Raw genomic sequence first — 26,253 nt, 5'->3', positions numbered from 1 at the left:
CTATAGCAGGGAAACCCAGCAACATAAGTACTAAGACACCTAGTTCAGTCAGCATGGGACTGAATGCCCTATTGCAATAGATTCCAAACTTTTTCAGTTCAAGGCACCCTTAGGATGTTCAAAATTTTTTCAAGGCACCCCTAAGCCAAAATAATTACCAAGTAGTCCCCCGCCTTGCTTACCACTGGTCCTTTCCGAGGCACCCCTGTGAGATTTCCAAGGCACCCCAGGGAGCCTAGGTGCACAGTTTGGGAACCACTGCCCTAGTGTAATCTGGCTCACAAAAAATGTGCCCACTCCCCCCCCCAGTAATAACCAGTCCTGCGCGAATAGCTCTAGGGCTCTTCCCAAACCCGATACGGTAGGTGTGGGCAGGGCCGGTGCTAGCCTCCATGGCGCCCTAGGCATTTTTACTCCCCCCCCCCCCCCCCCGCAACAATCGGCGCCCTCCTCCCTCCTCATCCCGTCTTTCCTTACCTCACCACCGCCGCCTCTCTTCTCCATCTCCTCCCCTCCACTCACTGACACTAGTGAGCAGAGAGGCGGCAGTGGTGAGCAATAGCCTCTTCCCCCCACTCCCCCGTGCATCTGAATGCTGTGCGGCGGCCGTGACAGGTATTGTCAGCGGTCACCGCAGAGTTTTTAAGTAATTTTCATTCTGGAGGGCGCCCTCCAGGGCCCGGCGCCCTAGGCAAGTGCCTAACCTTGCCTAATGCGAGCGCCGGGCCTGGGTGTGGGGTAATAAATAAAAAACAAATTTAATTCAGTATTTTGTCATTGCACTATTGGTCCTAACATGCGCACACTGCCATTAAGTCATGCTGGTGCTTGTAATACAACAGTGTAATTGACGTGTTCTGATATCAAAACACTATTTATAAATGTTATTTACAAAAAAAGCATATTACCTTGTATTAAATTACAATAACCCAAGTAGCTTTGCATCACTAGTAATGCGCAGTGGCGGTTAACCCATTACTAGATGTATCCAACCTATAGTTTTCCTCTGACTAGTATTTACACATCTGGAGAGCTATAAGTAGAGTAAGCAACCTTCACTGTTTACTCGTGTTACATGTATTCCGCCCCAGTTCTTACAGTTACTTTGTACATGTTTGTTTATGCAATTCACAAACTTATTAAATAAATAATCTTTGGTAACGGTAAACTGCTGTCATCATGATCTCCAAGTTCCACTGGTTCAAACCCGTTCCTGCTGCTTCTTACAACCATAGAGGAGGAGCCTCTTGACTAAGCCCTCCCATACTCCCTCCCTATAGGATGAAACAGACAAGAGGGTGTGATGAATGTCACATCGCCCCTTCATTGATTGGTTGCTATCCATGGATGGGCGGTAACCAGTGCTGAGAGTCGCTGATTGTGGTTGGATGCTGCTGATGTCCTCGCGTGGTTGACAACCCAGGCTGATCTCAGGTCTCATATTCGCAATACCGGGGATTGCCTAGAGCTCTCCGCACCCGAGTGCCGTGTTCTCGGTCTGCCGATCCGGTCCCGGGGACTCCTCTATTTCACGAGCGGCTTGGAGGCTACGGCGCGTCCTCAGAAGGTAAGTTCTGGATTGATGATTTCATGTGAGCACAGCTCTTCCAAACCGTTATATAGAGCGCTCCGTGCTAGATGTGATTACTTCTCGTTACACACTTATGACAGGCAGTGATTGTGCTTCTCTATAGAAAAGAGCGATACAGCTCTTATAGGTTGCAAACTGTATGTATAACGAATGTTGTTTATCCATTATGAGCAATAGAATATGGACAGGGAGCTGCTGTCAGGCTCCAACAAATAGCATTGCATTTGCTGTAGCAATTTTGCACTTGTTTACGTAGAACCCTGAATCCCTAGTATTGTCACTGGTATCTAGGAACAGTGTCCTTGACATCATTACTAGAGGGTGAAGCAACCCGAGTATTCACATCTTGTTTATTCTTTGTTTATAAAGAACATGATTTGCTATAAAATTATTTGTGACAAATTGATTTACTTGCAGGTTGTTGCAATTTGAAGACGAAAGATGAGATATTCCATGCAATGACCGTGTGATCATGTGTGTTGATGTTAATGCATCATGATTGCAGTTGTTAAATCAAAGAAAGTCAGTCATATTGGCAAATGGCAATGTGTAATCATGTCTGTGGATGGTAACAGTTTTTCAAAATTATTTGCCAAGACATATTTGCTGATTTGGCATTTGCAAGGCACCCAAAAATGTTCACTGATATAATAATAATAATAATAATAATAATAATAATAATAATAATAATAGTAATTTTATTTATACAGAGATTTTCTTCCAATGGGACTGAAAGCACTTTAGATTTGCAGATTCAAAAATGCACATAATACAAAATAAACCTATACAGGATTAAACGAGTACAGAAAATAGAGCTAAGCATATGTTTTTTTTTTTTTTAGAAAATGACGAGGTGCGTTAATGAAATACTTGAGTTAATATGTAAGTCTTTAGTTTTTTTTGATGATTTTTATAGTGAGTGCCTTGTAGACTGTGCAAGGCTGCAACTTCCAGAAAGTAGGAGACGCAAAGCTTAGAAGTCCGAGCCCCAAATGAAGTATGGTAGATTCTAGGTACTGTTAATAGTCCATCATCTGCGGATCAAAGAGTGGGAGTATGGGGAATTAGATGCTGCTTCATGTACCCAGGACTCAGGTTATGTAGAACTTTGAATCTTGAAACAGATTTGCCATCTTACAGGCAGCCAGTGAAAGGAATGGAGAATGGAGAACAGAGTTATTTTCCAGGAATGGGCTAGTTAATTAACAGCCTGGCTGCTATATTTTGTACCATTTGTAAGCAGTGCAGTTCTTTTTCTGGAAGACCCAAGCAGAGTGCATTGCATTAGTTTAAGCGTGAAAACACAAATGCATGTATGAATGTAGGAAGATCAAATGCTTGATTCTGGATATGTTCTTCAGAAGAAATAATGAAGGTTCGATAAACACTAATTCTGTGCATGGTCAAAGTTTTGCAACTATGTGTCCCTAAGCTTAAGCCCAGTTTGTTGGCTCAGCTGTAATTTTCTTATTTGACAATGTGCTCCTATCATAAGAACCTCTGTTTTACCCAGACTCAATCTCAGCCCACTGCAACTCCTGGAGCTCAACTAGACAACCATTTAGGATAGATATCGGGTTTTTACTACCTGGAACAGTGGACAGGCACAGTTCTGCATAGCAGTAGAAGTCCAGGCCATGACATGATTATTTCACCCAGTGGCAGCATGTATAATGCAAATAGCATGTGAGATCAGATAGACACTCACAGAACACTGCATAACATATATAAGTGAAGTGGATGTCATTGATTATCCCATTACTATGGCACCTGTCAAGGAGTGGGATATATTGGGCAGCAAGTGAACAGTCAGTTGTTGAAGATAATGTGTTTGAAGCAGGAAAAATCGGAAAGTGTAATCAACTTCAACAAGGGTCAAATTGTGATGGCTTAAATGACTGAGTCAGAGCATCTCCAAATTGGCTGGCTTGTGGGGTGTTTTTCGTATGCAGTGATTAATATCTACCAAAAGTGGTCCAAGGAAGGAGTACTTGTGAACCGGGTCATGGATGCCCAAGGCTCATTCATGCATGTTCGGAGCGAAGGTTAGCCCATCTGGTCTATTCCTGCAGAAGAGCCACTGTAGCACAACTTGCTGTAAAAGTTAATGCTAGTTATGATAGAAAAGAGTTAGAACACAGTGCATCGCAGGTTGCTGCGTAGCTATAGACTGGTACGAGTGCCCATACAGTCCCCTGTTCACTGCCGAAATCACCTACAATGGTCATGTGAGTGCCAGAACTGGACCATGGAGCAATGGAAGAAGGTGGCCTGATCTGATGGATCACATTTCCTGTTACATCTTGTGGACCATCGGGTCCGTGGGCATTGTTTACGTGAGGAAGCGATGGCACCAGGATGTACTATGGGAAGAAGGCAAGCCAGGGGGAGGCAGTGTGATGCTCTGGGCAATGTTCTGTTCGGAAACCTTGGGTCCTGGCATTCATGTGGATGTTACTTTGACACCTATCTAAATATTGTTGCAGACCAGGTACACCCATTCATAGCAACGATATTCCCTGAATGCAGTGGCCTCTTTCAGTGGGATAACTGCAAAATGTGTTCAAGAATGGGTTGAGGAACATGACAAAGAGTCCAATGTGGAATGTGTTAAGTAAACAAGTCCAAGCCATGAAGGCCCCACCTCGCACCTTATAGGACTTACAGGACCTGCGGCAAACGTCTTGGTGCCAGATACCACAATACGCCTTCAGAGGTCTTGTGGAGTCCATGCCTCTATGGGTCAGAGCTATTTTGGTGGCACGAGGGGGACCTGCACAATTTTAGGCCGGTGGTTTTAATGTTGTGGCTGATCAGCGTATATATTAGTAGATTACAACGCAATGCGGAAATCTAACCAGGACTGCTTGAATTTTTTTTTTCTTCTGTATGTTCAATTCCCAATTGGTACATCGGTTTAATGATGCAGAGACCACTGTTGACTTCTTTTGATGCACTCATGCAATTCCATTTGAGAGCTTAGTGTGTCTAAGAATTAATGTCTGAAAGAAGCAGTTATACAGATGAGTGATTTTATTATCATCTATGGGATTTCATTCTATGGCCCAAAGCGTTTTAGTCCGAAGGAAAGGGAAAAAAATATAACCCTGTACAACTCAATGTATCAGATCTTCACTTTACAAGACATGCAGTTTTTATGAAGTAAACCTGATATGGAAATGTGACCTATTTTTTGGGAGTTTCACCTGACAGGGCCCATGTGTGGACCAACCACTTGTGTGACATCAAACCGTCACAACGTTTTCTAGAATGAAAATGAAGGCACAGGATGTTTGTGACAAGTAGACCTAATTTTCACTTAGGCAAAGAAGCTACTGGTAAAATCAAATCTAGGTAACAGTCTGCATTTGCAGTTTGTATTAGCACTAACAAAAATAATGAGCTGTGTTGATAGGTTAATAAAAATATTATTTGTTACATTTGGGTGTACTTTTGTAATGCGATAAAGTGAGCTTGTTCAGGGGCGGATCTAGAGAATATTTGTACCCGGGGCGATGTAGGCCCCGCCCCCTTTTTGACATCTGAGGCTGCCGGCGGCTGCACACTATGTGCAGGTCCGTTCAGCAGTGACAGGCAGGGACAGTGTGCTCCCCGGATGCTCTGATTGTGTTTAAAACACAATCAGAGCAGCCGGGCAGCACACTGTCCCTGCCTGTCACTGCAAACGGACCTGCACATAGTGTGCAGCCGCCGGCAGCAAGCCCCGGCTAGGGGGGGGCGATTTCCCCCCCCCCCCTTGCCCCCTTCCCCTGGATCCGCCACTGAGCTTGTTAGGGGAGCTGACAAATACATGCAAATGAGCAAACAGTGGTGCTGGCAAAAGTTCCAAGCTAGCTGATGTCAAGAGTATCCAAAGTGATGTCATGGTCTGGCACACAAAATGATCACAACATAATCATGTTAAGCCACTATAGGATCAAGGCTTTAGCATGGTAGAGCAATATTAGGCACTGTTTGGTAGTATTATTAAGGACAGTGCTGCTATAATCAATTGAATCATTTATACATTAAATATGAAGATAGTTTCATTGTATACATTTTACATTGTGGATTTTTGCATTCAGCAGAAGTGATTCATACAGGTACAACAGTAATCGAACGTCAACGTCATTATTTTTTTGTCTCCACTATGACACAGAGTAGCATGCTGGTTTTTTTGTGTTAGTAATGTATGCCTTTGTTAAGCACCTAAAATAAATTTGGCTTTCTAATGTTGATTTAACTTAGCTTTTTTAATTCTGTTCCAAAAGCTTGCATTTATGCAGATAAAGTAATTTGGTTTAGATTTTTGAATTCAGGAGGACAAGTTACCTTAGGGGTCCATATTTTGTGGTGATTCTGTAATAAACACCCGTCATACTTCAAGTAAACTGTAATAAATGTGTGTATGTTAGGGAATTTAGTTTGTAAGCCCCAATGGGGCAGGGACTGATGTGAATGAGTTCTCTGTACAGCGCTGCGGAATTAGTGGCGCTATATAAATAAATGGTGATGATGATGAATAAGCCATGATTAGTAAATAGTTTAATACATTGAAAAATCAATATTTCGGAAACTAATAGTCAAGACAGTTGAGATATTTGACGAAATAGTTTTTTGGACATCCTCTCAACTAAAAAACAAATAATTTAAATCTGAGATGGGTGGTGGACATTTCATTGTGTTTGGGTGATCTGATGTGGAATGATCAAGGTATATGGAAATGGACATCTTGTCCGTTATAACGGACACAGACGGACAGTCATATGGCTAGAAACACAAAGAATCTTGATAGAAGGGATGATGGAGGACGATACACCTTTAGCAGGGTTACAGTCAGCCCAATATGTTCCACATCTTTCCGTAAAAATGATGTTGTTGCAATGGCTTAAAGTGGTTGTATTATGAAAATTAGCTACTGTAATATTTGAACTGATTGCATTATAAGGTGACTTTCCAACACCATGGCATTTTTTTGTGTCTATATGATTTTTTTTTTATGACTCTCCTCCCTATTTCAGACTGTGCCTGTCCGCAGCTTTATTGTCATGCTAATACTCCATAGAACTGCCTCTTAAGGCAGGTCCACATCAGGGATGTCAGTCACGCCCTTGTAAGTCCATACCAGCCCCATCCCTTACACAAAGAGAATCCCTCCAACAATCTCAAGCATGCCTTCTCGTTCCTAAGCTTAATGCTTGTCTGTAGTAAGCTTAGGAATGAGAGCACTTGCTTGAAATTGGTAGAGTCCAGTGCAGAACTATCAGCGAAGTTCACCATGCGGTAGCTATAGGACTGGTGGTGAAGAAGGCCTTCTGATGATGACCCATCTGCTCTGGAGGCCCTCACTCTGCTCTTCTTAGTCTACCCTCAAATTTTACTATGAAGCCTGGCCATTGTTACACTCTTGGTAGAGGAAATCCCTTTGATGTATGGAAGGTACTGAAGCAGTGCAAGCTGTCTGCTCTATGAATAGACAGTGCTGAATCTGAGCATGCCAGGCATTGACACAACCCCTCTAGAAAGGTGGTTCTATGAAATGTCAGCCTGATAATATGGTTGCTAATAAGCAAGACTGAAATAGAAAGTGAGCAAAGAGCCTCTGCATCACTATGGAAATTGCCGTACAAACAGGGACTCGTGTGGAGTTAGATGCATTTGCTCCCTGACCGTAAGCAGTAGAAGACTCCCACATGAACAAGCACCTTTGCCTGCATATGTTATTAATGGATCTCTGATGCATCCAGTTGTACATCATGAGTATATGCACCAACTTATATCAGGAGTAACAGTTTGACAGTTTTAGTAGTAAAGGTGACTTTGAAAAGATTATGACTCTGTAATCTCTTTGGAGATCCTGAACGTGAGTGCATATACACTGCAGAATTGGAACAACATTCCATTAGCAAACAAAATATTCAAGTCCGTTTGAAAAACTCGTTCAACAATTTCATGTGCTTTTGGGATCGTTCATTGTTTCAGTGTACACACTAATGCGATATCGGGCCGAACAGTCGTTTATCATCTGATTTACCCAATAATCCCCTAAAAACACTGTAAGGTTCCTGAGGGCTAGGGTCACACTAAAGTTTGCTTGTGTTATCATGCCTTTAGGTTGCATATTCTGTATGACACAAACTTCAGTGACTGCGAGTATAAGGTTCCCTCATCATTTTATTTGTCTAACAACAGAACACAGGAAGGAAAGTTGTTAACATGTGTTAACATATGATTGGAAGGGTAGAGTGGGAGATTAATTTGGTTGGAGCCAAACCTATAGATCAGGCCTGTCCAACCTGCGGCCCTCCAGATGTTGTGAAACTACAAGTCCCAGCATGCCCTTCCAGCTATCAATAGGTTGTCTACTGGCAAAGCATGCTGGGGCGTGTAGTTTCACAACAACTGGAGGGCCGCAGGTTGGACAGGCCTGCTATAGATTGTAAGCTTGAGAGCAGGACCAATGTACATCTTTAACTGCCTATTAATACCAAGTCTTTTTTTACTCCTGTGTTTCTTCAGTTGTACAGTGCTACGGAATTCTATAAAGAAATGTTAATAAATACATTTTCAACCAATTCAAGTTTTGACTTGGAGCGTTATACAATACTTGGTTTCATCTGAGTTTGGAGGGTATCGTTAAGCAAAATGGTGCGTGGGAGTCTACCAAGCAAACTTGCGTCCAATCTTCTGGTATTTTTTTCTGATCATGATAGTGACCAAAATTTTAGAATATTATTTAAAGAATAGGTAGATGAGGTAGACTAAGTGTATTTGGGATTAAGGCTAGCATAACACCTCTGTGACCTATGTTCCCCCCATTGTCAGGCTTCTTGGACATCTTGTGTTGTATTGCCTGTGTTTAAACCCTTGGTTTCATGCCCTTTATGCTCCTGGTTTTCGGAATTCCATTGGGGACTCTTTTTTTTCAGTGAGATGGCCTTCAGCAGTGTTCTTCCCAGGACCTATTTCATGGGTGCTTGTAAAAATCTTGTAGCATTATACACTGTGAAAAAATAGTGTCTGTGGCTGTGTAATCTTTTTATAATTTTTTCTCTGTTGTGTTCAGTCACTGTACTTACAGATAGTTGTGGGGAATTTAAAGTATATGACAATATTTCATAGTAAGCAATCTTGTAAAAGCAGATCAAAGTTCAAATTTTTATGTACACTGTTTGCAGACCTTGGGTATTCAATACCTTGGTTTTTAATGTACTACCAAGTTGTATTTTAACTTTACCCATAACTACATAAAACAACAAGGAATGACCTGTCTTAAACTGTAGCAATTTCTATCATGGATAAAAAAGTAACTCTGTTTAATGACACTTGTACTGCTTTCCTCTTGTTCACAAACACTGGCAGATTTGTTGATCTGCTTTAAAAGTCTTTGGATACAGACCAGATATTTTTTTGGCTGGAATATTTTGTAAAATCAACACAATCTCATTTATATTCTACACTGTTTAAAATGAGGATATTATTATTCCTAGATTTTCATCACACATTACAAATCCTACTCCGTTTATTCATTTTTCCTAAAGTCCACAATTTTTTTCCTTTTTGTACAAAAGATCTGTGAATAAAAATCAAAATATAGTTAATCCTGAGGAATAATGATCGTGATATACAAGTACTGTTGAACCAAAGAATTTACAGTCTGGCCACGGGCAGTGAGATATGCTGGCAGTATTTTGGTAGTGGGCCAAAATTGGCATGATATCTGATGATAATCTCTTCTAAAGTGATTGGATCATTATCCGGCATGGTGGAAGATGACTGCTGTTTGCATAGTCCTCTGTGTAAGCCAGAAGTGAGTTATCCATTTGACTGAATTGCAGAACGATTAGATCTCATCTATTGGTCAATGTGTGACCAGTATCGGAGCAATAGCCAAATCTTTAGTCTTTTTTTCTTGTTGCAATCCCCCCTCTCCCTCCATCCATCCATGTTGGACTGTCTATGCTTAGCCACCTGCATCATTTGAAACCATGATTTAATTACATAAATAGCATTATTTTTCTTTGAATTTATAAGAATTATTGAAATCACATCACAATTATCTATATTTACAAATGTAGTTCTAAATTTCTGCGGCAAGTATGTAAAACATGTATACAAATCAAAGTTGTATTTTATGGAAACATACTTTTATACTGTTGCTTGTATTTAAATTGTTGTACTTAAATATTTAGATGTACTTGGTGGCTTTGTGTCTTTGTTGAAATCCAGTTACTTTTAAGTCTTACTCCTGTGCCACAATAATGCTAATATTTTGTAGTGGCATTACAATAGAGAAACCTTTCAGTGTGACAAGCATGTCATTTTGTCCTTGAAGAAAAAAAAGAAAACCAAGTGGCATTAATGTGATATGTTTGACCCAAAAAAAAATCCCCAAAACAAACAACAACCTATAGCATGCCCACCTATTGAACCACTCCCATCATATTAGTTTAGGACAGTGTTGGCTAACCTGTGACACTCCAGGTGTTGTGAAACTACAAGTCCCAGCATGCTTTTGCCAATATATAGCAGCTTATTGCTGGAAGGGTATGCTGGGACTTGTAGTTTCACAACACCTGGAGTATCACAGGTTAGCCAACACTGGTTTAGGATAAAAGTTTGGCTGTTAAGGATCCGGCCAATAGCTAATTTTGATTGAAAAGAATAATGTTAAGGCCAAATATACCAGCACAAACCCTTACTAGCTCTAATATGATCAAAACATTCTCCAAATTTTTTGGGGATTAGGTATTTTTTATGGTTTAGTGCCTAGGGTGTTGATTGATTTAGAGGAGCTTGAAGGAAATCCATGCCCTCAGCCGGTGCTGTCCAGTATCTAAGCACTTGGCTGCCAAGTTACTTTTGATCCATATATACAGGAGGGTCACAAAGCTAGCTGTGGTAAGGAATTGTTAGAGAGCCATATATAACATGGCATGATAAAAAAGGATATATGATTGACTGACTGTACGAGGTTTGTCTATTAAATAACGAGACTGTGATTCCACCTTGTAAACAAAGAACAGGTTATAACTGTATATGTAGTAACCTTGAACCGGTCTGAACCTGCATGACAAGCTGCAACACTATGACGTTCAGTTGATTGTGAGTTACCATTTAGTTTTTGTGTTTTCTGTAGAGTGCCGAAAAAATGGTAAGTTTAAAAGTTGAACAACGTGTCAATTTGAAATTTTTAGTAAAATTGCTCAGAACACCAACAGAATGCTTACTACGGCCTATGGGAATGACTGCCTGTCTCGTGCGCGTGTGTTTGAGTGGCACAAAAGATTTAGCGAGGGACGTGAGAATGTTGAAGATGAACGCCCTGGACGACCTTGCACTTCTTCAAAAACCGAAGAAAATGTAGAAAAAATCAGTCAGATTGTTCGAAAAGACCGCTGACTCAGTGTTCAAATGATAGCTGAATCCGTGAACATTGACAAAGACACCGTATGGAAAATTTTCCGTGAGGATCTTAACATGACGAAAGTTTGTGCAAAGATGATCCCAAGAGTTTTCGCACCAAAGCAAAAAGAACGTTGCAAGGAATGTTGTGTTGACATTCTGCAACAACTTGACACAGATCCAAACCTGTATCAATAAGTAATCACCTGTGATGAGACCTGGATCTTCCAGTACGATCCTGAAACCAAAAAACAGTCAATCCACTGGAAAACACTGTCATCACCAAGAATGAAAAAAAGCTTGTCAAAGCAAGTCAAAATTCAAAGCAATGCTTATTGTTTTTTTCGATATCAAGGGTGTAATTTTGGAAGAATGGGTTCCAGAAGGCACAACAGTTAATCAGCATTATTATAAGGAAGTTTTGCAAAAGCTGAGAGAAAGAGTCAGAAAGAAATGGCCGCAACTGTGGAAAAATGGTTTCTTTCTTCACCAGGACAATGCGCCTGCTCACACAGCACTTTCTGTGAAGCAGTTTTTGACCGACAAACACATTACTACACCCGAACATCCTCCATATTCGCCCGATTTAACCTTGCGATTTTTATCTTTTCCCAAAAGTTAAATCAGTGCTTAAAGGGACACATTTTGAATCCGTTGATGCTGTAAAGAAGAAAACGGCAGATATGTTGGAACGAGTGTCAGAAATTGATTTGCTCCATGCCTTCAACCAGTGGAAAACAAGACTACAGTGATGCATTAGTGCAAATGGGGAGTATATTGAAGGGGACAAACATTACATTTGAAATGCCAATAAATAAAGGTGAGTTATTTCATCAGTCTCGTTATTTAATAGACATACCTCGTATAAGGAAAGAGTAAATTCAAGGAGATATTAATTTTCAATTCTTCAAAACGAGGAAATACTCAGCAAATGTTTTTCTCCAAAAACTACTTTTATGTCAGATTGAACTGTTCATCATATACATCCCAAATGTTCAGCACATACAGTACATGCCCACCATATACAGTTCATCATGTCTGTGATAGAAAGCTACACATCACCATATACAGCCTTATTAAACCACCATATAACCTCATAATGCCATCAAATATCAACGGAATGCTACAAAACAGTCTCCTTACCCCACTTCATAGCAAACCATACAACCTCATTATGCTATCATGCAGCCTGCTGACTCCACCACATAGAAACCCAGTGCTACCACATCTTTATTACGCTATTATATAGCCATCAATTGCTACCTCACATACCCATTATGCTACTATATGGCCTTATGCTCTTCCGCCACTACCTCATTATACCACTCTTTAACGTCCTCATGATAGCTAATGCTACTACCAGCCTCATTATGCTACTATAGTCTGCTAATGCCGCCATTCAGCCTCATAATGCCACCCAATGCTACCACACAGCCTTATTGTGTCACCAAACAGCCTTTTATTGAAAATCACAGCTATATTATACCACTATGTAGCTGCATCACGACACTTAATGCCAGTACACAGTCTTGCCAACTTATGGCAAGTATGATCCGGGAGCCTGCTGGGGAAGATGGGCGTGCAGGGGGCGGGGCTCTGAAAATCGCGTAATTTTGGCCCCATGACGTGTTGATGCAAAATGCAGCATCTTACAGTGGGGACGGGGGCCAGACGCCGCGATTCCCGGTGAATCGCGGTGTTTTGGACCTAAATCTGGGAGATTGCCACACTCTCCCGGTAGTCTGTGAGACTCGCGCGAGATGCGAGAGTCTCCCGGACATTCCGGGAGAGTTGGCAAGTATGCTTATGCCAGTGTATTGTTTCCTATTGCCACCAGCTAGCCCCATAATGCCACACCATGACCAACCAGTACTCGCCTATCCAGAATTTTATGAAGCTGCTTTCTTCTCAGAATCTAGATGCTAATTATGAAGACACCTTAGTGTTGTGATTAGTTGCATCGTCAAAATGGCATCTATGGTGGATTTCAGCCAGTCAGAGTTCAGTACATGCTACAGTAACTTCTAGTTATAGCTTCTATAGTGGACTACAACCAAGTGAAGTGCGGAAGCTTCTTCCAGTATGTCATATATACTATGCTGGCTCCAATTGTTAAAAATGACCCAGAAATATTGAAAATATTAAACATTTATTAATAATATGTTAATAATATATAATCAATATATAGTGAATAAACCTAAAACATACTCTTTAATTTCCTGGCACCATTTATGGTAATCCTAATCTTCCTCTGAGTGAATATATAACAGGCACTCCAAATGGATCCCCCCCTCCCCCAAAGAAAAAAATAATAGTATTGTTATTTTGGATTTTGTTTTAGGTCAAAGTGTAATATAGGTTCTATTCAGATGATTAAATGATGAGGAGTGCACTTTTACATACCAAAAGCGAAGACAAATCCAGTGTTCACTGTGTAAATAAGAGACTTGCTGTGAAGAATTTAAATAAATACCACTAAGCTTTAGATGATAGGTAAGCTAAAAAGCATTTCCAGAATTTGCACATATCTCACGCAAGACACTGCAAAAACCTTAATTCATGCACTTATCTCCCGCATTGCCTATTGCAATTCCCTCCTTACTGGTCTTCCCCCAAAACAGACTCAAACCCCTACAATCTATTTGCACGCTGCGGCAAGATTGATTTTCCTTGCAAGTCGTTATTCCTCTGCTGAATCACTCTGTATGTCTCTACACTGGTTGCCTGTTTTCTACCGAATCCAATATAAAATACTTTTACTAACCTACAAGGCCATCATCAAAGCGGCACCAACATACATCTCCTCTCTGGTCTCAAAATATCTCCCAACTTGGCAACTCCGTTCTGCACAAGATCTCTCATCCACCCTCATTACATCCTCCCATTCCCGGTTACAGGACTTTTTTCGGGCTGCACCCACTCTATGGAATTCTCTCCCTCACACAATAAGACTCTCCTCTGGTCTACAAACTTTCAAGCATTCTCTAAAAATCCCACCTCTTCAGACAAGCTTATAATATTCCTCAACCACCCTCTTAACCTCACTACATTATCCTATTACCACCCATTACACAATTTCACACAAGACTACTACCCCCTGACCAACATTGTTGTGTGACAGGATCATTTAGCTTATGAGTCACTTTTACCTTTGCAGTCTTGCTGGTCCGAAATGCAAAATGTAGACTTAACCTCATGTGTCAAACTCCCATTGTCCCATAGATTGTAAGCTTGCGAGCAGGGCCTTCTCCCCTCTTTGTCTGTTTTACCCAGTTTGTTTATTAGTTTACTATGTTTGTCTTCAATTGTAAAGAGCTACGGAATATGTTGGCGCTATATAAATAAATGATGATAATAAAGTATATGTACAGTATTTTGTGATTCAATCATGCTCACAAAGTCCCACTGATAATCTCATACCTGTTTTCATAAAATTAACCTTTCTAATCTTTAATCCACTGGTATCATGTTTCTGGTGATCCAGGTACCTGAAAGCCCCTTTTACCTCCTGAAATGTTAAACAATGTAGAAATCTGTAACAATATAGATTGTGTCCTTCCCTGTAACATTGATTTATGAGGCATTCATTGTATATGCTCATCATAAACAAAATGTTCTTGTATTCTCCATTTTATTTTTTCCCTTGAGAGCTCATGACAGTTGGAATCACTGCAATGTGCTGATTACTGAACTGGGAAAGCTCAATTCAGCCTCCTAGTAATTACAGATTTCCGTCAAGATTTTCCCAATTGGTTACGATGGCAACCATGTAATAGCTCATCTGAAAAGCTGTCACGGTGATTTAAAAGTATTTGAGCTTTTCCAACACATTGCTTTGCTCTTTCCACTTTCCCACCCACCAATCTTCTAGGTTTCCATGACAACCGGTTAAGGTTTAAAAAAAAAAAAAAAAAAATACATTTATCCATAACATGTATGTTTTCAGTGCACATTTTACCTTCATGATATGCGGGGACAACTGGAGTAAGGAAATGACATTAGCAACCCATTGAGTTATTGTGAAATACTCGATGTTCTAGACCCACCTACAACCATTTCGGTAAAGAAAGATACTGATTCCATAGCTGTACATTATTCTCCTATTACATAGGAAACCTTTCTGGAAGGAAGTTTGTCCTTGGTCGATATGATGGTAATAATGTAAGTTTCTGTGGACAAGCCATTTGATTGAGCCATGATATAATCCTCATCTTACCTGGGGCCTATCTGAAATGCTGTCCAGTATGAAGAATTCAATAGCAATAATATTTTCTTTAAAAAACAAAAACAAAAAACACAAACGTGAATTTAACTGGTTTGTAAGTATTGAAAACACAATGAGGTAGATTTTAAAAGGTGTCAATAATAATAATAAAATACAGAATGTGTTGTTTCTTGGCTGAGTCTGAAATATTTGCTATAAGCCTAAAACCTATCCTGTCTGTCACAACTGGGTATTTTGCCTGATTGACAAACATCTAGATATGTTGCATATTTAAACACACACACATATATCTTGAGTGTTTTGATAATTGGGCCAAACTACTATATCTAACTTGTTCCAGTGCACCAATATGTGCCCTCGGCTAAAAAAAATAATCAACCCTCTCTTAAATCAATTTTAATTGGAGTAGATTTTGATTTAATTATGTGGTCAGCCAATCGGCAAACCATGCTACATCAGCCTAATTTGGTAGGAAAAAAACAAAACCGACCATCATCTGTCCACGTATATCCTCTTCCAAGGTCAGAGTTTCCAGGTATATTAATCATTCCTAACTATCACTGTATAGTGTCCCAAAGAATATATTTGCTGTAATTTTATACCTCTTGCTAATTATTAATACAGTGCGCCCTCCTTTTTTTTTTTCACATCATTAATCTGTTAAGAAATGTCTTTTCCAAGCTAATGGTATAAAAAGAGAGAGCGCACAGTTTAGAAATGAGTTGCGATTCTGTACTGGTGTAAAAGAACATTTACTGACTATATAGGTTTCGGTGCATGCGCCTTTAAAATCATGCAACTCTGACACTAGCAAGACACAGCGATACAAATCACATTTGATTTTAGATATTTTGGGGGGAATTCAATTGGCTGCATTACTGAGCTCTATTGCCGTTAATATGGTTATTTAGAATGTAAGCTCTCTATTGAGCAGGGTCCTTCATACCTTTTTTGTTTTCATGTCTCCATTTATTTTGTCTACCTTGTATGTCCCTGTTTTATGTACGTACTGTTTTAGTTACTGTATGACCCTGCAAAGCACTGTGGTGCCTTATAAATCTCTGTGTTCTCACCAGCACCTATTTCCCTGGTGCTCCACCCGACTGTTTTTAGTTGCCACCCGGCTCTTGGAGCCCACCAGAGTCCTATTATAATAGAATAAACCATTGTTTCTCCTGTTATTACAGGCACTATGTGTCACGAGCCGCGGCGTTACTCACAGCCGCCGCGGCTCGCTTCTCATGCGCCCCAGCGTCCCGGCCGTCACCTTGACGACCGGGACGTCATTTCCTATTCCTTGCTGGCCGTCACCATGGCGACGGCCGGACGCCTCTACTATAGCGCTGCGTCCCGGCCGTAGGCATGCGCATGACAGGCAGCCTGTGGGCTGATTAATCTGAGGTCTGATTTACAGGCATTAGCCTGCATCTGTGTATTTCAGGGACAAGCCCTGATTGGCCCTGCTCTGTATGAGCAATTAGTCTGCAGCAGTGTATCCTACTCCTGATTGGTCTGTATATCTATTTAAAGCAATGAGGTCTGCTGCCTCATTGCCGGTTATAGCTTCTGTGCTCCAGTCTGCTGACCTGCTTGTTCCTGTTCCTGTATTTTGATACCGCTACTGATTTCCCATGTATGACCCTTGGCTTTGAATTGGACTTCGCTTGTGTTTCCTGTGACCCTGATCTCTGGCCTGTTTACCGTTTCTGCTATCCGCCTGTGACCCCTGACTGACCTCACCTTGCTTACCGATACTGTTGTCTGCTGCCGGCCCTTGACCTCTGCCTGGACCTCACTCCGCTTGCCTGGGTTCTCCCCAGCCGGTACACACTTCACGACCCTCTGTCAGTCTGCGGCCCAGTCTGTCCCCACCATCAGGGGCTCCAGTGAACACCTGATTGGCAGAGTAGATTCCGGGTTGTGTTGTGCCGGCTGGAGGGGTTCCTAACACTATGTTAGCACTACAGCCAGGCAATAACCTCCAACATTTTTCAATATTATTGCAAAGTATTACAACTGCCTCCATCTGGCTACTTCTTAATGCCACCCAGCTGGCAACATTTTTAGGGGAGAACATTGATATCCACTATACTAATAATAATTTTATTATGCCACACAATGTTACACATTATATTGTATTCAAAATGATTATCCAGGCATAGGCTTTACACAAAATGTTCTGTATTACATATATAAAGTTTGAATACTTTGGCAAAGTTGAACGAATGGGTGATGTTGCTATTGCTATCTATGATAAAGTTTTAAAGGCTGCTTCCACCAAACATGTACTTGTGATTTACACAGTAACCATTCTAATCCAAGACTTTCTAAACCTATTAACAAAAAAGGTCACTTTCATACCTATACACTTTTTCAGCTGCTAACATACACCTGGAAAAACTCCTCTAAGATTCAATTTATAGTGTAGAATACAGCATGGCCTATTTCATATGCATTTAAAACTCGCTACCAGTACAATAGATTGTATTGGCAAAATCGCAATGAATAAACAGTGCATGGAGAAAATGTGAAAAAACACCACTAAAACGTATGTTTCATATGTGTGAACAAGCCCAATCCCCTTTGGATGTTAAAATAATCTATACCTTTTGAACCTTTCAGCAGAGATATATAATACAGTTTATATAATTTTACACTTGGAGGCTACTTTATTAGGTATACCTTGATAGTACTAGACCAGCCTCATTTCTTCATGGCATAGATTCAGTAATGTGCTGGAAACATTCTTACAGATTCTGATCCATGTTGACATGATAACATCATGCGGTTGCTGCAGATTTGTTGGCCGCACATTCATGATGTGAATCTCCCGTTCCACCACATCCCAATTGCTCCATTGGATTGAGATCTGTTGACTGTGGAGGCCATTTGAGTACACTGAGCTCATTGTCCTGCTTGAGATGATGTTTGCTTTGTGACATGGCGAGTTATCATGCTGAAAGTAGCCATTAGGAGATCGGTGGCCAAAAAGGGATGCACATAGTCCACAACAATACTCAGAGAGTCTGTGGTATTTAAACCATGTTCTAATTAAGGATGAGCGGACTTGGATTCCTGGAATCCGAGCCCCCCCCCCGAACAATGCGGATCCGAGTCAGATCCGAGCACTGTCCGGGTATTCCCGCCAATTCCGAAACTTAAAACGAGGCTCTGAGTCATAATCCCGCTGCCAGATTTCGCGATACTCGGAACCTTTAAATTCCCCGCTTGCCGCCGCCATCTTCACTCGGGCATTGATCAGGGAAGAGGAAGGGTGTGTTAAGTGGTCCTCTGTCCTGCTATTTCTCGTGCTGTGCTGTGCTCTGTCCTGCTGGGTCCAGTGGTGCATCAGTCCAGTGCTCTGTCCTTACGGAGTCCAGTGGTGCATCAGTCCAGTGCTCTGTCCTTACGGAGTCCAGTGGTGCATCAGTTCAGTGCTCTGTCCTTACGGAGTCCAGTGGTGCATCAGTCCAGTGCTCTGTCCTTGCTGAGTCCAGCGGTGCTTTTTTTCCTGTGCTTTGTTCTGCTAAGTGCATATTTATTTCAAAAGTATTAAAAATTCTTCCATAAAAAGAAAAAAAAAAAAGAAAAATTCTACAAAAATCCTTTAAAAAAAATATTAAAAAATATTCTAAAAAGTCTAAAAAAAATAATTTCAGTCCATTAACATTAATACTGCAATCTATTAAAAATTGTTCACTGTTCTTGCAGTATTTAAAAAATAGTACTGTAATACAACGTGTGCTGCATATAATGGAGTACCAAAATTTGGGGGATAAAGTAGGGAAAGACCAAGACCCACTTCCTCTTAATGCTGAAGCTGCTGCCACTAGTCATGACATAGACGATGAAATGCCATCAACGTCGTCTGCCAATGCCGATGCCCAATCTCCTAGTAGAGGGCATGTAAAATCCAAAAAGCAAAAGTTCACTACAATTGGTAAAAAAAGAAAATTGAAAACATCTGAGGAGAAATGTGAACTTGCCAATATGCCCTTTACGACACGGAGTGGCAAGGAACGGCTTAGGCCCTGGCCCGTGTTCAGGACTAGTGGTTCAGCTTCACCCAAGGATCTAAGCCCTCCTCCTCCCCCCCCCCCTCCAAAAAATTTAAGAGTTATGCTGTCATCAATAACACAGCAAAGAACTCTGCCTTCTAAACAGATGACATCACAAATCCCCAAGGCGAGTCCAAGGGTGTTGGTGGTTGCGAAGCCTGACCTTCCCATCACTGTACGGGAAGAGGTGACTCCATCCACCATTTGCAGGACACTCTCTGCATATGCTGGAAGGATGACCCACAGTGTAGATCCAGATTTGGATAATCAAGGTGTCAAGGAGGCTATTGATGTAGCTGGCGTTGTGGAAAAACTTGATGAGGAGGATGCTGATGTGGTTATTTTAAATGAGGCACCAGGGGGGGGGGGGGAAAGTGGATGTCCATGGGATGAAAAAGCCCATCGTCATGCCTGGTCAGAAGACCAAGAAATGCACCTCTTCTGTCTGGAGTTATTTTTACCCCAATCCGGATAACAAATGTATGGCCATATGTAGCTTATGTAAAGCTCAAATAAGCAGGGGTAAGGATCTTGGCCACCTAGGGACATCCTCCTTTATACGTCAACTGAATAACCTTCATAGTTCAGGGAGAGATGAATAGCTTTTTTTGTGTGGGGGCCCAAACAAACCAATCACTTCAGCCACAGTTTTTAATACTTTAATTGTATATGTAGTTCCCAAAAAGAGGAACTGCCATATCTATTTATATTTTCATTCTATATGTAGTTCCCAAAAAGAGTAACTGCCATTTCTATTACTACTTTCTTTCTTTCTTTCTTTCTTTCTTTCTTTCTTTCTGTATTTCAAAAAAAGAGGAACTGCCATTTCTATTACTACTTTCTTTCTTTCTTTCTTTCTTTCTTTCTGTATTTCCAAAAAAGAGGAACTGCCATTTGTATTTCTACATGTTTTTTTTTTTTTGTAGCTCCAAAAAAAAAAAAAACTGCGGCCTTAACTGCTATGTTGGTGTTAGACGTGCATCCGGTGTCCGCCATCTGTGCAGTGGTATTCAGACCAGTTGAGGGTTTTTTTATTGTGGCCCCGGTACCAAATTGTGTGCCGGGCCACTACACTACGGAGTCCAGAAAGTTACCTCGGTCCAACGATTTGGACTAAAAACAATATTGTGAAGTGTGAGGTGTTCCAAATACACTGGAAATTAGTGGAAATGATTGTTATTGAATGTTATTGAGGTTAATAATAGCATAGGAGTGAAAAACAAACAAAAAACTAGATTTTAGCACTTTTTATGCCTTTTTAAAAATAAATCAGAACCCAAAACCCTAAATCAGAACCAAAACCTTTCGTCAGGTGTTTTGGCAAAACAAATCAGAACCCAAAACACTAAAAGTGCCCGGTGCACACCCTTAGTTCTAATGTGTGCCAAGAAAACATTCCACACACCAATACACCACCACCAGCCTGTACTGTTGATAGAATGCAGAATGAATGTGTATTCATTTTGTTTAGGCCCAATTTCTGACCCTAACATCTGCATGTCTCAGCAAAAAATTAAGATTAGTTAGACCAGGCATGTTTTCTCAGTTTTCATCTGTCCAGTTTTGGTGAGCCTGTGCCCACTGCGGTCTCCGTTTCCTGTTCTTGGCTGACAGGAGTGGAACCTGATGTGGTCTTCTGCTGCTGTAGCCCATCCACTTCAAGGTTTGTGTGTTTCAGATTCTCTTCTACATACCTCTGTTGTAGCACAGGGTTATTTTAATTGCTTTCCGCTTGAACCAGTGTGGCCATTTTCTTCTGACCCCTCTCATTAAGTCTGCATTATTACCCACAGAACTGACGCTCAGTGGTTGTTTGCTTTGCTCACCATGCTCTGTAAACGACTGTTGTGCATCAGATACTCACACCACCCTGTCTGGCACCAGCTATCATTCCATACTTAAAATCCATTAGATTCCCTTTCCGGTGGTTGGTCTTAACAACAAATGAACTGCTTAACCATGTCTGCATGCTTTTATGTATTGAGTAGATGCTACATAATTAGCTGATTAGATATATGTATTAGCGAGCAGGTGTACCTAATAAAATAGCCACTGAATTGCTCCATCATTTAGCATTATACTATATATTGCAACATGCTGCTTGTGAAAGTACTATGCTGCTATAGTTTTCTTGCTCATGCATTTAACACAACAGTATGGACTGTTGCTGTAATGTCCTGGGCAGTGTTTTCTTAAAATGGGGGCATTTGGGTTAACAGCCTAGAGCCTAGCAGGGGGGAGTCTAAGGGCCTGCGTCAGTAAGGAGAGCAAAGCAAAAAAAAAGGTGTAGCTTTGCACCTGGGCAAAACCATGTTGCATTGGAGGGAGAGATGCATTTAAAAATATGGGGACAGATTTATAGTTTGGATAGAGCATGGCCTATATCAACTTTTAACTTTCAGTGTAAAAATAAAGCTAGCATTTGTGTGCTACATGAAAAAGCAGCTAGTATTTAACTTCTATACAGAATAATAAACTATTTTGCATGTCTGGCATTGTAACATGGTTTGTGCAGGATCAAATTCACTACGTTTTTGCCTTTCTCTCCTTAATAATTCAGGCCCTAAGTCTTTCCAGTTTATACTTACAAGTACGACAAGGGATAAGGTGATTGTGGGCTAGAAATATTATTCTTTGCATGTTAAATTGAGACAGGTGGGCCTAAAAATTGAGGTAAGGCTCAATAGTAGGGCCTATATCTCTCTGTACAATCACCATCGTTCTAACGGACAAAGTACAGCTGCTATTAATTTGTGCTCTCTTGATGTTTACCAGTAATTGAACTTTGTTTGTTTAACTGATCCAGAATTTTTTCTCATGACTTTTGTAAAACTGAGTTTTGGATCTGCACTTTAATCTTCTCATTAAGCAATAATTTTTATATGACAGATTAGTAATTCTACAGCATTTATAGTTTTATAATATGTCATAAAGTATATATAAATTCATAGGTCAGGGCTGAAATAACAGCCCTGGTGTCCCTTCTGACCTCTGTCTCTAATTGTCTGTAACTAGTTGTGTATATACACTTATCAAATGGCATGTTACAAACTGGTATATGGCATGCTGTTAACTGCATGCAGTGTTTCCATGCCTGTTATAACTTGACAATATTAAACTCTATGTATCTGTGTAATAAAATGGAAAATTATATTGAGTGCAAGCTTGTTACTATCTTCCCCAGATTGAATAGGAATGATGTAAAATAATACTTGCCTACTTTTTATATCTCCCCTCTGGGATTCACGGAGTGGAGGTCCAAGGAGCTAGTTGTAGGGGTGTGAACCATTAGTCAGTTTGCAGCAAGAGGCGGGGCCAAGATGACCACCAGTTTACATTGTAAGAAAATTGGATGGTGTTTAGGAGGATGTCCTACTCTTCTGGGAGTTAATTCGTGAGTCTGCTGAACATTCCAGGAACTTAATAAAGTATTTGTAAAGTAAACCTAAAGTCATTTCTTTTGAATATGGAGATTGTTTGTTTATATTTTCTCTTCTGTCTGTATATATAATATATAAAAATATATTAGCTAACCTTGTATGATTAAATTGCTCCTGATCAGGTCTTTGGGCAGTCGTGCTGAATAGATCAATCCTAAAATATGTGCCCGTCATCAAAACTTTGTACAAGATTGATTTGCCCATTAGGTTCCATGCTTCCTCCTTAGGAAATTCAGTAAAGGGGATAGTGTTCCTGTCTACTGCACAAATCAGAACCAGATATTTTGTAGGTTCAACCAATATTTATGGACAAACAGCCTACCTAATCTCCAGGATGCATTGTCTAGAAATGCAGCCTATCACCGCATATTGATAAGAGGCTCCTAGGTGTTTTATTGATGCATAGTACATTCTCCTGTGATCACCACTTTCTGATGTGTACTATACATTGCAGGCTCAGGGTCAGTGGTGGTTATAGCACTTTCCTAGCACGCTGTGGTCAACATTCTAAATTGTATTTAGTTATGTTTATTAATGTAAGAAAGCAAAATTAAATACAAGCTTGCACCTTTATAAAAATAGACAGCTCATACATTCACATAAGTTACATATCCATTTAATGTATTATTATCCTTTTATAAAACAAATTGAATAAAGCATCATTTAACATAGGACAATGTTTCATTTTTATATATAACGTTTTAGAAAATAATTTGCTTTGTAAAGTTGTTGGTTTTTTTTTTTTTCATAGCGTCTATAAACAAACTAATGCATTTCTTTTTCAAACTTTATTTTTGCTTCTTTTGCTTTGCATTCAGTATTTTAACCCTTTGCTTGGTGTTTCTCACAATGGACTGCTGGTCATGGGTCATATTATTTATTTTATACAGAAATGCTTTAATTTAGCTGTATTAGCAGTAATTCGTACAGCTGTGCCTCTCTGCCAAACAAAACACTTTTCAAAAGCCTGATTTGGTATCCTAGTAACAGAACTGGTTTGTTCTTTAAAATGCACCTCATTGTTTATTTTATCCTCCCCCCCCCCCCCCCCCCCCACCCACCACATTCTTTAATTTTCATTGGTCTTGAGCAAGTTATGGTATTGAGGGTGTTTTTATTGTTTTTTTTTCTTTGAATAGTTAGATTTTATTTTTGCAATGTTTCTAGCGGCGCTTTCTTTTTAAGGCCGAAGCAGGACCTGACAATCTTACAGCCACAGATAAGAAATATAGTGGCTACTTTATCTCTGTCACTGTCTGTTTGACAATCCTGTTTTTATCTCCTGAAAGGAGACTTACATGTTTCTGTATTTGCATTTCCATTAACTGCACTGTAATATGCACTGAAGCTTTTATTAGCAATTTGTATACATAATCTATAAATTGCCATGGAACGCAAACCATTATTTTAATCTGGTGTTTATTTTTCTTTCTCTTTTACAGTACATGTTTTAACCTCATCATCAAGCTTTATTTTCATATCAAATAGATAGTTATAGCCAGCATACTAAGGTGGTTTTTTATTCAGTCTTAAATCCTCTTTGTGGAAGCTAAACTGCAACGTGTCGCCAACTCCCTGCTGCACATTTGTGAACCATTTTGTTGTTTCTGGTTTAAGAGCCTTGAACTGACTCCTCTTGCATGCAGAAAAGCTGCTTTCTCTATGATATAAGCTGAAATTGCTGCTGTTCTAGAGATAGTGATGCACAACGGGTTCCTGCATAGTACTGATTAAGATTAATCAGCTCTTTGTTCATTCACCCATCTCGATACTACTGCTGTGATGTCTGTAATGGGCTTATTTTACTTTCAACAAATATAAAATAATATCTCTGGCACTAAAGATGGCTGCTCAGACAAGGCACCAGCGCTGGGGATCTGCACCCCAAAAAATGTAAATATAAACAGTCAAAATATGCGATGGTATACCGAGTCTGCCACAAAGCACTCATGCACGTAATATACAATAGAAAGTAAATTTATTAAAACATTCTAAAAACCACAATAATGGTAAATACAGTGTGACCACATGTTAGATGATATCAGTGCCAAATAGAACATATAGCAAAGTAGGTGCACCTACACGATGTTCAAAAAAGAAAAAAATTGCAGGTATATACCAGTCCAGCAACTTATTGCAACCAATTCTCATATCTTTCTTATGCGCTGTATATTATAGTATTCATGGAGACAAAGTTCACAATAAGGTGAAACTGCAGTTTGGAGCTATAGAACAGTGTATAGGAGGAGGAACACTACGTAAGTAGTGACAGGACTCCAAATGATGTGTCAAAGGTATATCAGTCTCTTACCAGATCCTGGCATGATATAACAGCTCAATAAGTCGCTGAGGAATTAGTGGTATTATATAAATAAATGATTCATATAAATACATATTCATTGTTGATTTTAAGATAGCCTATCTCATCTGACCAAGTGTGTTTTCCCTAACATAATATTGAAATTTCCTGCCATACATTTCTCAGTGACATCTAGATAGAGAAATGTTCTAGGCATGATGAAGACATTAAAACTATGCAGTGCATGCATACTGTGATTTTTGAACTAAACTACTATGTTCTTATCCCTGCATAAATGAATTTATTGGCAACATGGTGTTTGTCAGTTGCTTGTCAAAAAAAAACAAGTGGCTGTATGGTAGAAGAATGCAAGTGACCGTTAAATCAGCCCAGACCTTATATGCTGCACTGTGTAATAAATATAAATATAAACATCAGCGTGTCCTCCTTCCAAATTCTCAACCAGCCCCAGCACTGGACAGAGATGTAACAGTGAGGCCAGGAGTGTGGAGTCCCCCTGCAATAGGGAAAAACAGGCTCTGGTCCGTACAGTGATGGTGCCTTTGTGGGGAGGAAGCTACAACATAACATAACCGTGTGATTTGATGTGATGATAGGAACCCTCCACTATGAAATATGCCAGACTTACTCAAGGGAGCTGAGGGGAGCATTTATGGGCCCAAGCAGACAAATTATAAGCGGGGGGAAAACAAAGGCAGGTGACTGTGTGGATCAATGGGGAGCGGGTCGATAAGCCAATGCCATAGGGCCTAAATTTCCTCTCTGCGGCCCTACACTAAATGATTGTACTAGTGTTAAACCAATTATGCTCTAAAGATGGCCAGTGGAAAAAAATTAAAGAAACAACTTTAATAATTAACTCAAACCGTGAAAATAGCACATTCAACAAGGTCAATGTCCAATGGACAAAAAGAGAGATATATGAGGTTTTTTTTATTTTTATGGTTGCTTATCTCTCTACTCACATTTTCATTCTTTTGTTTCCTATTGGAAGCTCTTACGTCAGTGTTCCTATGAAACCATTACAATAAGACCACCTTGTTGTTTACTTTAGTTTATAGCCGTGCTGGAGATGACAGTAAAAAAATACAGCTGATAAAATTGTAAGTAAAAAGAAAAATTGTGGTTACAACCTGACTCAAGATACTCTACATGTGCAGGTAAAATTGGGCAGTTGGGCTGATATTGTGATAGTTTCCACTAAAAACCACTAC

The 26,253-nt window shown here is 40.1% G+C and overlaps 1 protein-coding gene across 1 annotated transcript in view; it reads left to right on the top strand.

Moving 5' to 3' along the window:
* The first annotated feature begins 1,367 nt into the window (after positions 1 to 1,367).
* The window catches only part of ABAT (4-aminobutyrate aminotransferase), a 120,372-nt gene continuing 95,486 nt past the window's right edge, over positions 1,368 to 26,253 (top strand). The window contains exon 1 of the mRNA XM_075179840.1: positions 1,368 to 1,567. The gene's annotated coding sequence lies outside the window, so the exon portion shown is untranslated. The remainder of the gene's footprint in view (positions 1,568 to 26,253) is intronic.

The sequence above is a fragment of the Mixophyes fleayi genome, chromosome 7, assembly GCF_038048845.1.
Source record: "Mixophyes fleayi isolate aMixFle1 chromosome 7, aMixFle1.hap1, whole genome shotgun sequence".
Lineage (NCBI taxonomy): Eukaryota > Metazoa > Chordata > Amphibia > Anura > Limnodynastidae > Mixophyes > Mixophyes fleayi.
This window is presented reverse-complemented; position numbering and strand designations above follow the sequence as displayed.